At 49.9% G+C, this 14,784-nt stretch overlaps 1 protein-coding gene across 1 annotated transcript in view; it reads left to right on the forward strand.

The window, feature by feature from the left end:
• The window catches only part of LOC147901234 (uncharacterized), a 242,280-nt gene that overhangs the window by 139,938 nt on the left and 87,558 nt on the right, over positions 1-14,784 (forward strand). The window lies entirely within an intron of this gene.

Consider the following 14,784-nt stretch of genomic DNA (forward strand, 5'->3'; position numbering starts at 1 on the left):
ATGTGGTGAATGGTCGGACGGAGGCTGAATAGGGAGAGCAGGGAGCTCCATGTACGGTGAGACCAAATTGGGTGTGAGAAGCTGCTTGGAGCCCATGAACTCAAAAGTGTCGGTGACAGAGTCATAACATCTGATGAATTTTGTACACAGTTCCACATCCACAAGAGGGAAGATAACCTTGTCGAACTCAGTTAGACAGAGAGTCTGGATCTCTGAAGATGTCAACACCGAGGATAGTTTGAGGTTTGGATCCAAAAGAGGTTTAAACATAACCTGAATGTGGGAGAGAGAAGGGGTGGTTATTGAAGGGCTCTATATCTCTGTTGGCCCACCCGACCCTTCTGAATGTGGTCTCCGTGCAGAGGGGGTGTAATCTGAGCCCCCATGGTCGGAAGAAGAGGCATTGGAGCTCTGAGAGAGGGAAAGAACCTGCCGCTGCTGTCTTGATTGCGGTGGCTCTCCATCCGAGATGATAGTGATGTCCAAGATGGGGATGCAGGGTTGCATGCATCACTGATGAAGTAGGCATTGATGATGAAGTCGGCCCTACTGATGAAGTCGGCCTTGCTGTAGAGGCTGTAGGCATTGATGAGGTCATGTGCACTACAAAGGCTGCCTGGGACGTCATGGTGGTATAGAAAGGGGTGAAGAGCTTATCTTTGGGCAAACGTGGCTTATACTTGCGCTTCTTCTCGAGCATGAAGAAGGGGATAATGGAAAGAAAATGAAAGCAATGGACAAGTACTCACATGATCCAACTTGCGCTTCTTTTTGAGCATGAAGAAGGGGATAATGGAAAGAAAATGAAAGCAATGGACAAGTACTCACATGATCCAAAGAGCTTGATGTTGACTGATATCAAAAGACTCAAGACAAATACAACACTATATAGTGTGACACTAGACTCTAGAAAGCCATAGTGTATATGGGATAACTCCCAATATGACAAGTGGCATGTCTAGGACTCACTAGACTATAAAACACCCCCTAGACACCAAGTACACTCAATTTTGACTCACGTTGGCTTCATATTCCAAAACCCCCCCATGAAGTCAAGGTGAGAGACTACTGGAGTGGAACCAAGAGCAGAACATGACAATGACGGTCATCAAAACTGTGCATGCCGGTCATCAGAACTAGACATGGTTCCCACACAATCTCAGAGGCAAGTAAGCATGGCTCAGAGGCTAGTGAGCATAACATAGAAATCTCATCTAGCATGGCTCAGAGGCTCATCATGCATGGATGCATGACCAACTCAGAGGTCTAGGAGACCAATGTACCAACATCCTGGAACTCTCAAGCCGGGCCTGATAAACAAATAGACCTATCAAAGCCAATACATATGGCTCCCACAGTACATCCCCCCTTGGCTTCATAACATGACATGCTAGGAAGCCACACACCAAAAAAATAGGAAAACCAATACACCTTTTTAGGAGGACTATCCAAGGCAGAGGACCTTTAGATTCAATGAAGACCAAACACTCAATACATATCATTTTAGGCTCCAAAAGTTCAAAGAGTCTCTCTCTCTCTTGGGGGACTACCCAGGGCAGAGGACCCCAAAATACATCAAGCGTGTAGTAATAAATAAAAATATCTCAAGAGATGTCCTCCAAGTAGCTAATGCACATGTGTGCACATCCGTGCGAGTCGATGACGATGTCAATGAAGCGCTAGGCAAGAATGCCCCAAAATATGTGTCGGTGAAGTCCATGGGTAGCTACATGGAGCAATTACATGATGACTCTCGAAATGCAGGAAGGAGAGTCACCAATGTCTAAGTAGAAGCCTCAGGTACCACGACCGATCGGAAAGTCAATCAATGCGAAGTACCGCAGGCACCGATCGAATAAGCAACATTGAAGAAGTCACTTGTTGATCTAGAGTGGTCTACATCAAGCTCGATGTAATATACTAATAAGAGAGATCACTATAGTGGAGTGTGTCGGAGTAGTATCGGAGAACTCACATTTAGCTTAGGAAGTCTTCACCAAATTTTGGAGTAGTCACGTGAAGGAGTCACCGCAATGTAATGTCAAGAGCTCACATCAAGTGACGGGCAGTGAAGATAGAGGCAGCATGGACAGCAGCTCCAAGAGAATGTCAGGCAGAATGTGGGCACAAACTTGCGGGCAGCAGCTCCAAGAGAATGTTGGGCAGAAGGAGCAAATGGCAGGCTGGAGCAGAGGTCAACGATGAAGAGGATGGACAGCTCCACGTTGAGCTGGTTGCATCATGCTTGAGCTGTCAAATCATTGAGCTCTAGAACAAAATTTGTGCGCAGAAATAAATTTCGTCACTTCTTGAATGGGCTGTAACTTTTCACAGAAAACTCGGATTGCAATGATGTAAAAATGAAATTTGTAGTACTCAAGGTCCTCTACAACTTTGCTGAAGACACAAAGCTGTGATTTTGCTTCTAGATCCGGATAGAAGAGTCACATCATCCGCAGGTCACAAAAAGATGCAGCTGAAGGAAGGACAGGAGAGGTGGCATATCATGGATGGGAGAAGAGAGCTCAAGGAAGGAGAGAAGAGGACAGCCTTCCAAGGAGGAGGAGGTAGAGTAGCTTCATTGGCCTCCCTCACCTCAACCTCTTGGAAGGGAAAGGGAGAGCAGGGCTAGGAACATGGCTCTGATACCACATGAAAGATCATAATGGTAGGGAGAGAAGCAAGCTAACACTAGGAATGGAAAGGAAAGATAACAAGCATAATGGAAATGAAATGGAAAGAAAATGAAAGCAATGGACAAGTACTCACATGATACCAAAGAGCTTGATGTTGACTGATATCAAAAGACTCAAGACAAATACAACACTATATAGTGTGACACTAGACTCTAGAAAGCCATAGTGCGCTGCTCAAAACAGGATTTCCATCGAAGCGCACATTTAAAGCTTATCACCTTCTTAGAACATAACAGCTTATCACTTGCATTGCTGCTGCTCCCTGCTCCTCGTGCTGCCCTCCCCTCGACTCCCCTCCTCGTGCTGCACCTCCCCCCCCCCCCTTCCCTCTCCTCCTCACCCCCCCCCCCTCCCCTCCCCCTCCCTCACCCGCTCAGCCTCAGCCTGCCCCTCTCCCCTCAGCCCCCTCTCCCCGCTCAGCCCCCCCTCTCCCCTCACCGCTCAGCCCCCTCTCCCCGCTCAGTCCCCCCTCCCTCACCCGCTCAGCCTCCCCTCCCTCACCCGCTCAGCCTCAGCCTCAGCCCCAGCCCCTCCCCCTCCGCCTCAGTCCCCCCTCCCTCACCCGCGCTCAGCCCCTCCCCCTCCGCCTCAGCCTCTCTCGCCTCCCCCGCTCAGCCTCCGCCTCAGCCCCTCCCCCTCTGCCAGTCTCTCAGCCCCGCCTCCCTGCGTAACACTCTCTCCCTGCGCAAGCCTCAGCCCCGCAAGCCAACCCTCCCTCCCTGCGCAAGCCAACAGCTCCCTCCCAAGCCAACAGCTTCCTCGCAAGCCAACAGCTCCCTCTGTTGGAAGGGAAGGGGGTTTAAGGAAAGTCTTAAACTTCTCCCCCCCCCCCCCCCCCCCCCCCCCGCCCCCCGTGTGAATAGACTTACAGCAAGTGTCCTTAAAGTGCAGGAAAAAACAGAGTTAAAAAGGGGCAGTTTTGAGGGCAAAAAGAGGCAGTTTTGATAGTTTTGAGAGCAGAGAATTCAGCAGCTCCACCATGGCCCTTAGAGGCAGTTTTGAGCAGAGAATTCAGCACTTCCAGGAGTAAGGAGATGCCACAAACAAGGAGCTCCACCATGGCCCTCCAAGGAGCAAAAGTAGAGAAAGATAAAAGCATAGGCAGCAGTACAAGAGCCGAAGAGGCAAGTTCTTCTTTACCCTTAACATCTCCTTCCCCACCACCTCCAACGACCTCCCTTGCCTCCACCCCAACCCTTTCCTACCCATCTACTTTACTCAATCCTCCTGTGGCTCCGACCCCATCTCCTTTACTTCCATCTCCCCCATCACTTCCGGTTACCTCCCTTGCCTCAATCCCAACCCTTTCCTACCCACCTCCTCTACTCAATCCTCCTCCTCTCCCTCCTTCAGTTTCACCTCCTCTTCTTGCTCCCGTTCATTCCTCCCTAGCCCTTTACCTTGCTTATTTTTCCCCTCTCCTAGTCCCTACCCATCCTCTTCCTCCCCTCCCCTAGTCCCTACCCATCCTCTTCCTTCCTCTTCCTCCCCTTCCCTATTCCCTACCCAGCCTCCTCCCTCCTCTTCTTCCCCTCCCCTAGTCCCTACCCAGCTTCTTCCCACCTCTCCCCACCGACCCTCCCTTTCAGCCCCTTCCTCCCCTAGTGTAGGCTCTTCTTCGGTCCCTGACTCCCTACTTCCTTCTACCGGATCTCTCTCTTCAGGACCTCCATTTTCTGCACCCCTCCTTTACTCACCTTCTTACCCTCTTACCCCCTCATCCTTGTACCCCCTCTCCCCTTCACCCTCCACAGCGGAAGCAGTCCTGGCAGATAATCTGCGATTGAGAGATTTAGTAATGCAGTGCATGGAGACTTGCAGACTTCAGGGCGCTGCGATTCAGTCTCTCACAGCACAGATACACACACTGACTGATCAGCTATCGATAGTTGAGAGTCATAGATCTGATCAGGACTCCCATATTCGCCAGCTTCATACCAGAGATATTGATCGGGATATCCAGTTACGGACACATGCTGAGCGCATAGTGCAGCTGGAGACACGCATTCAGGAGCATGTTGTGGCATGCGATGATCGCCTCCAGCAGCTGCATGTAGCTCCTCCAGCTAGTGCAGCAGTTGAGGAGAGGTTGGCCACACTGCAGACAGAGGTACAGAAGACCTCAGAGTGGGTGGACGTTGTGCGTAGAGCCCCACAGGCCTAGCAGACCAGGCCTAGCAGACCACAGTCTCTGAGACTATTGCCGAGAGTCAGCGGCGAGCTCAGAAGGCCCTCAACATCCGCATCCGCGGAGTTGAGCGATCAGATACGAGATCAGCCATGGATCAGGCGACAGATTTCATATCTGGGACACTCGGAGTTCAGGATCATGGCATAGTAGCTGCATATCGAGTGGGCCGGGATCCAGCACGGCACCAGTTACTTATCATCAGATTCAGAGATGCTGAGGCCTGTCTCGCAGTATTACGAAGGAGATCCAGATTGAGGGACCATCCACAGATTCACATGGATGAGGACCTTACAGCTCTTCAGTGGGAGGAGCATAGACGTCTCATTGCACAGAGGGATGTTGCCCGTCGTGAGGGCAAGTGGGCCGTGATCAGAGAGGGCAGACTTTTGATAGGAGCTATGCGATCTAGACTGGCTGGAGCCCACAGTTGACGACACGAGGCCTATGGGACACGTAGTCTGCCAGATAGCTTGAGTTTCGCAGTTTGGAACTGTAATGGTTCCCTCACAGCTCAGCCTGGCAACTTACGAGAGGCCTTTTTTGATCAGGACATCGTCTTCTTTACAGAGACCCATGAGAGCCCAGAGAGAGGCTTGCCGCAGGTGACAGGGTATGCCTGGGAGTCTGTCTTTCGACAGCAGACTAGACGATCAGGAGGAGTCAGAGGATCTGGCGGTGTGGCAGTTCTTTATAGAGAGCATCTCATATCGATACTCACAGTCATGAGCAGAGACCATCGGGCCAGATATCTTTGGGTACGGATCAGGAGACCCCCCCCTGAGAGACTTGTTTATTGCAGTATGCTACTTTCCCCTGAGACAGTCTCGTTATGCCTCAGATGGACCAGGACAGTCACCTTTTGAGGATTTGTCAGCCGATGTATTGGAGTACTCATGCCGCGGAGAGGTCATCCTTTTAGGAGACTTCAACGCGAGGACATCAGACAGACAGGCAGAGATTTTGGACTTTGCTGAGGATCCAGTCTTAGTTCCAGCTGCCCCAGATGAGAGTTTTCCACGCTTATCTTCAGATAGAGGGGTAGAGGTGACAGATCAGGGACATCGCCTATTGGAGCTTCTCTCATCGCACGGCATGGTCATTTATAATGGACTTCGACAGTGGCCGCATTCATCCACAGCCACATGTTTTCCCTTCGCGGGTGGTGGTACGAGCGTCATTGATTACGTCTTGGGTCCCCCGACTTTAATCCCTTTTGTACATAACCTCACAGTCGGCCCTTTTATGCCTTCAGCCGATCATGCACGTCTGCACTTTATTCTTACCCAGATTCCTCATGCCCCCCCTTCTAGACATCATGAGCGTCAGCCATACTATGAGGTTCATTTTGACCACCAGTTTGATGATATTTATAGCCAGCACCTGAGTGGTCTTCTCCGTCCGCACCTTCTCGATGCCCTACCCTCCACACAGGATCGGTGGGACCTTGTACATACCTCCATCATCTCAGCAGCCCACAAGTCCTTCCCCGTCACTTGCCACACATCCAGTCCTCCACCAGTCGGTCTTGTGCCTTGTAATGGATGGTATGATGAGGAGTGTAAAGAACTCCACAGGAAGCTTCGCCTTGAGACACAGGAGAAGTCTCCCCTCCTCATTGAGACCAAGAAGAGTTACAAGCGTTTGGTGCGACGCAAAAAGTGCCAATTTCTAGCCCGGAATGAGGAGGAGTTGAGAAGTTTACTTTTCAGCTGTGATTCCAAGGAATTCTGGAAGAAATTCCTTCGCTTGAAATCTCAAACTCCTCTTACAGACCCGCAGGTTTGGCTTGCCTATACTTCCACTTTATATGATATTCCAGACCAGCCACAGATCGACTTATCCCATGTGCCTAGACCCACCTCCTCTGCCTTATTCTCATCCAATAGTGTCCGAGCAACAGCTCATCGTTTGAAGACTGGGAGAGCTAAGGACCATGATGGATTGCAAGCGGAGTATGTAATCCATGGGATTGATGCCTTAGCTACAGTCCTCTCCCGTCTTTTTAACGAGTCCATTTTTGTACAGGTCTTCCACCTAGTTGGCTAGAAAATACCATAGTACCCATACACAAGTCGGGGGATCCTTTGGAGGCGTCGAACTACAGGACCATTATGATTGGCCATGTCATGGCCAAGATTTATGCGACCATTCTAGAAGGACATATAAATGACCATGCCGAGGCGACAGGCATGAGAGCTAGAGGGCAGGCAGGATTTCGTGCAGAGCACTCGACTCTAGATCATATCTTCACACTCAGGGCTTTGATTGAGGAGGCGAAGTCACGTAAGCAACGGCTCTATTGTTGCTTCGTGGACTTCAGAAAGGCATTTGACACTGTGCCGCGTTTCAGACTCTTCCAGCGACTTCGTGACTTGGGATTCAATGGGGAGATTCAATGGGCGATCATGGCCTTGTATGAGAGAGTCACAGGTAGAGTCAGGACACGGGCGGAGCTGTCGGCGGAAGTACGCAGTACGATAGGGGTGAAGCAGGGGTGTCCTTTGTCTCCGACACTCTTTGGTCTCTATATCGATGAGTTAGAGATGTACATACAGACGATGGGTGGTACAGGTTCTTTACTGGCAGGATCCACGATACCGATTCTCCTCTATGCAGATGACGTGGTTCTTATTTCTTCCTCCCAGCAGGGTTTACAGGCACATCTCCATACACTCCACAGCTTTTGTCAGGACAGAGGGTTGTCTGTAAACCTTGGGAAGACCAAAGTCATGGTCTTTAACACGTCATACCAGGTTTATAGGAGAGGCGAGTTCTCTTTCACATTTGATGGGCAGGAGGTGGAGCTAGTTAGGGAGTATACATATTTGGGTGCCACATTTAGAGGTCCAGTCTTCACCATGACGCATGCAGCACGAGATAGGATCAGTAGAGGGTATGCCGCCTTGGCTCTTCTCGAGAGGCAGTGTGCACAGTCACATTTTCAGCATCCCGACACGAAGTCCTTACTTTTCGATACGCTGGTGAGACCTGCAGTCATGTATGCTAGCCCCTTTTGGGCAGGAGATCTCAGGGTTGCAGATTGGAGACGAGTAGAGAGGTTACAGATCATCATGTTCTCCAGATTGATCAGAGCGAAGCCCACGGTACCGCATCAGATTACGTTCGCAGAGTTCGGAGCTACACCCCTAGCGCTAGATGCAGCATTTCAGTCAGTTACGTACTTGCATAGGATCAGGGCGCTCGGAGACTCAGCAGCAGGCAGAGCACGATTACCGTGGCTAGCACTGACATCCTCGCAGATGTTAGCGGAGAGAGGTCATACTTTTTGTTGGTACCACACACTCTCCACATGGCTCACCTCGCTGGGCTTGGATATGGATAGGCTGCCACCATTTCGATACAGCATAGATGCCCCTCGCCTCCCTCTCACTCGACATGAGCTCAGCCAGGTTATCAGGGCAGATTTGTTGCAGCTACACACGTTTCGCACTTGGGTTCATCCCACGGAGCTTCCTACGAAGATGGCCACATATCGTGACCATTTTCTCAGGATTTCAGAGGACGGCTTCATCATATCCCCAGGATATATCGGCGTTCATATGTCGCACTCACTCAGGATTGCCTTGGGCCAGCTCAGGGTATCTTCCCACAGATTAGACGTTGAGGCCGGCAGGATGCGTCGTACAGCTACCGGACATAGACCCAGGCGAGAGACTAGGATATGCCCTTGTTGCACTATGGGGGAGGTGGAGACTGAGGAGCACTTTGTTTGCAGATGCCCTTTATATTATGAGATCCGTGGCAGATTTCACTGTTTATTTGGGCACGGATTTGGACCTCTCTCTCGGATTATGGAGTATGAGGATCAGTATTGCTTAGCGTTGTTCATCAGGGAGATCACCAGATACAGAGAGAGATTCCTCAGAGAGCACCGTCGCATCCCTGCCAGAGACCTGGTTATTCATGAGGAGCAGGACGAGGCGCAGGACCATGAGCACAGAGATAGCCCATCTTGCCAGAGAGCACCGATGGTTCCACCCCGAGGATGTACATATGACATGATCCGGCAGCACCGCAGGATGATCTTACACAGAGGCCGTACCTGTCGCTTTATTTCTAGACGACGGAGGATGATGGCAGATTTTCGGAGGAGATTGCTCCATGGAGACTTGGCACCGCCAGCAGCCCATTTGACACTTGCCCAGATCTTCACACTCATGGCAGGAGGCATGGTCGATGGCCATGACTTCCATCATTTCTTTGGATCACAGACCCCTTAGGGAAGACGATGTTCCTCATATTTCATATTTTACATTTTGTATCTAGGCAATTTTGGTACTCTATTTCATTTCATTTTGTATCTAGGATTTTTGTAGCCATTTTTGGCATCTTAGCGGTATTACGATGAGGCCACCTAGTTGGCGCATCGTTGATGATGTATTTTCCTTTCGGATGATTTTGTGTCCCATAGGCCATGTATGGCCTTCCGTGGACCTTTAATAAAATTTCTTTCTTTCTCTCCTCTTCACACCCCTGCTGTCCCTTTCCCTTCTCTCCCTCACTGTCCTCCCTCTCCCCCCTTCCAGCCCCCCCCTTCTTCAACCTCTCTCCTCCTTCAACCTCCTATCCCCTACTTCTTCGACTTGCTCTCTCTCCTCTCTCCCTCCTTCCTTCACCTTCTCCCTTCAGGTGTACCCCCGTTTTTTGGGGGTCTCCTGGGCATCAGGAAAGCGGATGGAGTTTTTTTTTGTGTGTTTGAGTCGGCCTTCCCCACCTCATTGACGAATGGGCACCCATTCAGTCAATTCGTGACCGCACACACCGGCCACGAGAACCGTCACATTTTCAAAAGACGAGCTGCAGCAGTTGCAAAAAAACTTGGAGCATGAGTGTTCCACGACTCTCCCTCCTCTCGTCTTGCTTCCCCCCTATCCCTTTGCTGACTCCTCCTCTGCTCATCCTCTCTCTCCCTCCTTCCTTTCACCCTCTCCCCTCATCTGGAGTACCCTATTCTCCTTTAGGGGTCTCTTGGGCTTCAGGAAAGCGGACGGAGTTCTTCCTTGCGTTTGAATCGTGACTCTCCTCTGCTGTAGAGATTGTGAAGTGGCCTCCCTGATGGCTGGTGCTTCCCATGACGTGTGTCAACATTGGACCTAGCTCTTGAGGGTTGGTGCTATGCATGTCATGTGTCAACCTTTGACCTTCTTACTCATCAGCTTTGGGGACAGCATCAACCTCCCCTGTAGTTGCACGAACCATCCGCTGGTACATGTGAGGATTGTTGCAGAGACCAAAGGGCATCGTGTGATAGGCGAGCTCACCTACACCAGGGGTCAAAGATGTAGTAGGGTTCGCTGCTTGCTGGTCCCTCTCACTTGGAGGCTGGTCACCACCATGATCTGGAGAGCTGAGTTCCACCATGTTGACAAATAAGGAGCCCAAGGCGCCCATCCAATCTAAGATGACAGCTTCACTCTCACCTTGGTCAGCACGATCGAACAAGTAGGTCAAGCTTTCAAAACCCTCCACCATTTGTGCTTTCCTCTCCTCCATCTTGTTCATCTGCAATGGGCCAGTCCCCAAGAGCCCAATGCTCCTCTTCCATTCCAGCTTGCTCTTCAAAATCCTCTTTACCTAGTTCGATAGGTCGGTGCCGTGCTTTTCCCGTGACCATATATATTTCCAAGGATGTGGATCCTAAGGGCAACCGAACTTCATCTGTGGACCAATCTTGAATGGCCTTCGCTGACCGCAACCATGGTCGACCAAGAAGTAAAGGGTAGGCTTGTGCATCCTCGGTCATGTCCAAAACAACGAAGTTGGACAAGAATGTCACACCGCCAATCTTCATGTTAACACCCTTGACTGCCCCCATAGGTTTCACTTTGTGTTGATCAGCCATGCGAACTTGGAAGGAGATGTCACTGGTTAACTTCAAACCTAGTTGTTGTAGTGTACCTTTGGGCATGATATTCATAGCTGCACCCCCATCCAAGAATACATCCTTCAGATCTAAGCCATTGATATCCACAATGAGCCTAGGGCTTTGTTCACATGTTAGGGTAGCATAAGCCGAGCATTGATCTCCGTCCTGAACCGGGCCTGTCTCTAGTGCGGGCCCGTGTTGAACAGGTCCCTTGTGTCGATCCCCTGGCATGCGGTTTAGAATGCCATGGTCTTGTCCTTGATTTGTGGGGACAACCACCAAAGTTGACGTAGGGTAATGTTGGGCCTGAATTCCATCAAGTCCTGGATCAAGGAGTAGGGCTGGGTCACTGCCTTTTGTAACCTCATTCTCCTAGCTTCTGTCCGAGGGTCAAAGCTCACGCGAGGTGGTGAAGGGTGCAAATGTGAATGTCCAGCCATTGACTCATGAGATGTCCCTTCCATCATCTGCTTCTCTTTGTGTTGTTCCATACCATGTCTCAAATGTGCAGCGTGTGATTTATGTAACGTTTCTTCTATCACCTGCTTCCCTTTGCCTTGTGCCATACTATGTCTCAATGGCCCTTTTTCTTGGAGAAGATTGGAAGGTCCTGGTTGCTCCTCCGTACCTTTGTTTTGTCCTAGGGTTGTCCCTTCCTTTGTGAACTGCACTCTTCTGAACTTTCGGGAAGGAAACTGAGGTGTGCTTCCCTCCGCCTCGGAACTACTAGTTTGAAGATCATTGATGAAACTCTTGACCACCGCCTGATACCTTGAAGGCATAGATTGGTCGTCGGAATGTCGGCCACTTTTGGAGCTAGTGACAGGCCTAGATGGTTGTGAGGACTTTTGTGATTTTTGTGATTGACTAACAGGAGAGGATGATGTATTCCTTGGCCCACTGTCCGGCCTAGAGGGAGGAGGTGACCTTAACCTGGAAGTAGGAGGTGACTTCGGAGGGGATGCACTACTAGGGATGGAGTTGATACTGGTTGGTGATAAGGCCGATGGTGTTGAGATAGAGTCGTGCATAACATCACCATCCTTTGTTTGTGACCTTGTCACAGCTCCCAACACTGCACCAATCAAATGGGGTTTGTCGCCCTCCCCTGCCACTACCACATCAACCATGTTGACTTGGGATGCTGGTTCACCTCTGGCATTGGGACAATCTCTACTGTAGTGATCATTTGTGTTGCACTGTGTGCAAGAGGGTCCTCCAAACGGCTGTGGACAATAATCTTGGTAGTGGCCGTACTCTCCGCATCGATAACACATGATAGGTCTTCTAAGGTTGGTGCCTTGACCAGCGCCTTCCCGACCTCCTCGAAAACCACCCCGTCGATCGTGTTGATAGTAATGTCCATACCCACCTCCAGGAGTAGGTGGTTGGTACGCTGCATAATAGGGTTGAGGATAAAAGTATGGTGCCCCAACCGGATTGTGTGCAGGGGCTTGAAGCAAAGGGGGATTAGGAAGCAATGGGGGTGGAATGATAGGAAGGGTAGGTGGCTCAGATGCTTTCCAGGAGTAGGAAGTCCAAGTACCGGGCTAGAAGCTACCGGTGTAGCTTTGTTGATTGCAGCCACTAGGGGTTCCCCTGATGAATACTTTGGTAGAAGCTTCCTTAACCCTTTGAGGTACCTACACTCGGAAGCATCATGTCCATGGATTTCACAAAATGTACAAAAGGAGGTAGAAGTAGGTACCTTGCGCTTAGAGGGACACTCCCAATGACCATGTCCAGAACCCTTGCATTCTGTACACCAAAGACCACTTCTGATTTGGGCCTCATAGGATGGTTTTGCATCCATCCTTGTTCTGTCTTTTAGACCTTCTTTGATTTCTTCTAATTCCTTCTTGAGTTGCTTTCATGCTGATGATGCCTCCTCTCTGAGGGACTGGGTGGTCGACGATGAGGCAAACCTTAACTGTGACCGTTCCATCTGCACTGCCTCCCTCAAGAAATCTTGTAGTGAGGCATGTTCAAGGAGTTTGTCAACCAGCCTAATAGCAATGGTGGGAGGTAGTGCTTTCAAAAACCATCCTTTCATGACAGCATCATTAGGTGGCACAGACATCTTGGTAGCCAAGACCCTCATCCTTGTGTACATCTCAGATATGCTTTCCCCAGGCTTCATAGTGTCGGTGGACAACTCCTGGACAATCATATGTTCGAACTTCTCCAATTTGAAAGTCCGTAAGAATTCCTCCCTTAGATATGTCCAAGTTTGAAAATAATCAGGGGGAAATTGACTATACCATACATCAGCTGCATCCTCCAATGACGACGAAAAGATGTGTAGGAAGGCATGCTCGTTCTCCACGCCTTTAGCTTTGCATGCCGTGAGGAATTTCCTCACATGAGCTTCCACATCTTCATGAAGGTGACCTTTGAACTTCTGAGTCTTCACATGGACCTTGTTGAGCAACTCAACAAGTCGAGCTCTTTTTGTAGGATTAAGAACCACCATCCCCACCCTAGAAGCTGAAATGGGTGAAGTAGTTGAAGGTCCTCCCAATGGAAGAGTACTAATTGTGGGTACTGATGAAGCAATACCCCGTGCAGAGGACCACACTGGTGGTGAACTCACCACTGATGTAGCCATAGAGGAATTAGATGGTATTGCATATGTCGCAGGTGCTACCATTGCAAAAGTAGATGGTGAGGACATGGGAAACATGGGGGTCGAAGAGAATGCAAGGGTAGTTGGGGAAGAGAAGGATGGGGTCGAAGCCATGTATGATGGATAAGCGGTAGGAAAGGACATAGACAGTGGTAATGGCAACGTAGAGAGTAGGGACATGACCGGAGCAAAGTGAGAACCCATAGACATCATGGATGTAGAAACTAGACTCAACTGAGTGGGGATATGCATGATAGACGAAATAGTAGCTTGACCACTGGATGTCAAGTTTGGTGCTGAAGTGGGCACTACTCCCATTGAAGTGGCTGTTGATGAAGACATCGTCCCTCACTTTCTCTTTGCTTTGTACTTCCTCTTCTCCAGAGTCTCGATCTGACCACCAGGGATCTTATTGGTCTAGATCGATGAGTGTTTCAATTAAGTTGCTTGCTCTTGCCACTGCTCCAATGGGTTCACTTTGTGCTCGCCTTGAGGACCTCGCCAACTTCCGTCTCACAGAATGTTTTTTGTATGGAGTCTGGTCGACAGAAAGTCTTCTCTTCACTCTCCTCAAGTACCTCCTAGTTCTGTCACTAGCTCCTTCAAGGGTATCAGAACTACTCGGCATAAGAACTCTCTCCTCAAGGATCCTCAAATGCCACTTCACTCCTGCTACTCAACACCAGCAGTGTCCCACCCTGATCGCCATAAACTATCTGAGGGGGAGGTCCGCTCACTTTCGGAGGTGTTACCGGAGGCCTAAGGCGACTGATGTGAGGAGTGTGAAGTGGGTGATACGTAGACCTATGACACAACTCTACCTCAGTTGCACTACACTGCGTGATGTATGAACCTATGACACAACACTAGTCGAAGATGCTATGGAGTGTTGAGTATTGCGGATTACTAGAACAGAAAGAACAAACCCAGAAAGGAGATAAGAAGGAACAATGCTAATAACATATAATGGAGAAAGCGGTAGACAAGAACACAACGCGAACAAGTGCGTATGATAGAAGGAAGAGATCCTCATACACTAGCCTCTCTGAACAGAGATCAGAGATCACTCATCCACAACAATGCAACAGTAGCAATGCACCATAACAATGCAAGGCAAGCTGGTAGCCCTAGCCTCTCTCCTTCTCACTTTCAATCCCCGTACAATGCTGAATAAATCTCCATGCCCCCCATCTCCCCTCTTCACCCTCGCCTTCTGGATGGGAAATCCCCTCCCTCTCTCCTATTGCTTGTCCCTTCATCCTTAGCCATTCCGCCGCTGAGTCTCTTCATGTCTCCTGCAATGGCCAGCTTGCGCCAAGTCGATGCGTTGTAACTACTCCATGTGCACCGCTTGCAGACACCCTGTATTTGACAAGGCACCGCC

Source organism: Dipteris shenzhenensis, chromosome 6, assembly GCF_047967505.1.
Source record: "Dipteris shenzhenensis isolate YYH24624 ecotype China chromosome 6, Dip_SZ_1.0, whole genome shotgun sequence".
Classification (NCBI taxonomy): Eukaryota; Viridiplantae; Streptophyta; class Polypodiopsida; order Gleicheniales; family Dipteridaceae; genus Dipteris; species Dipteris shenzhenensis.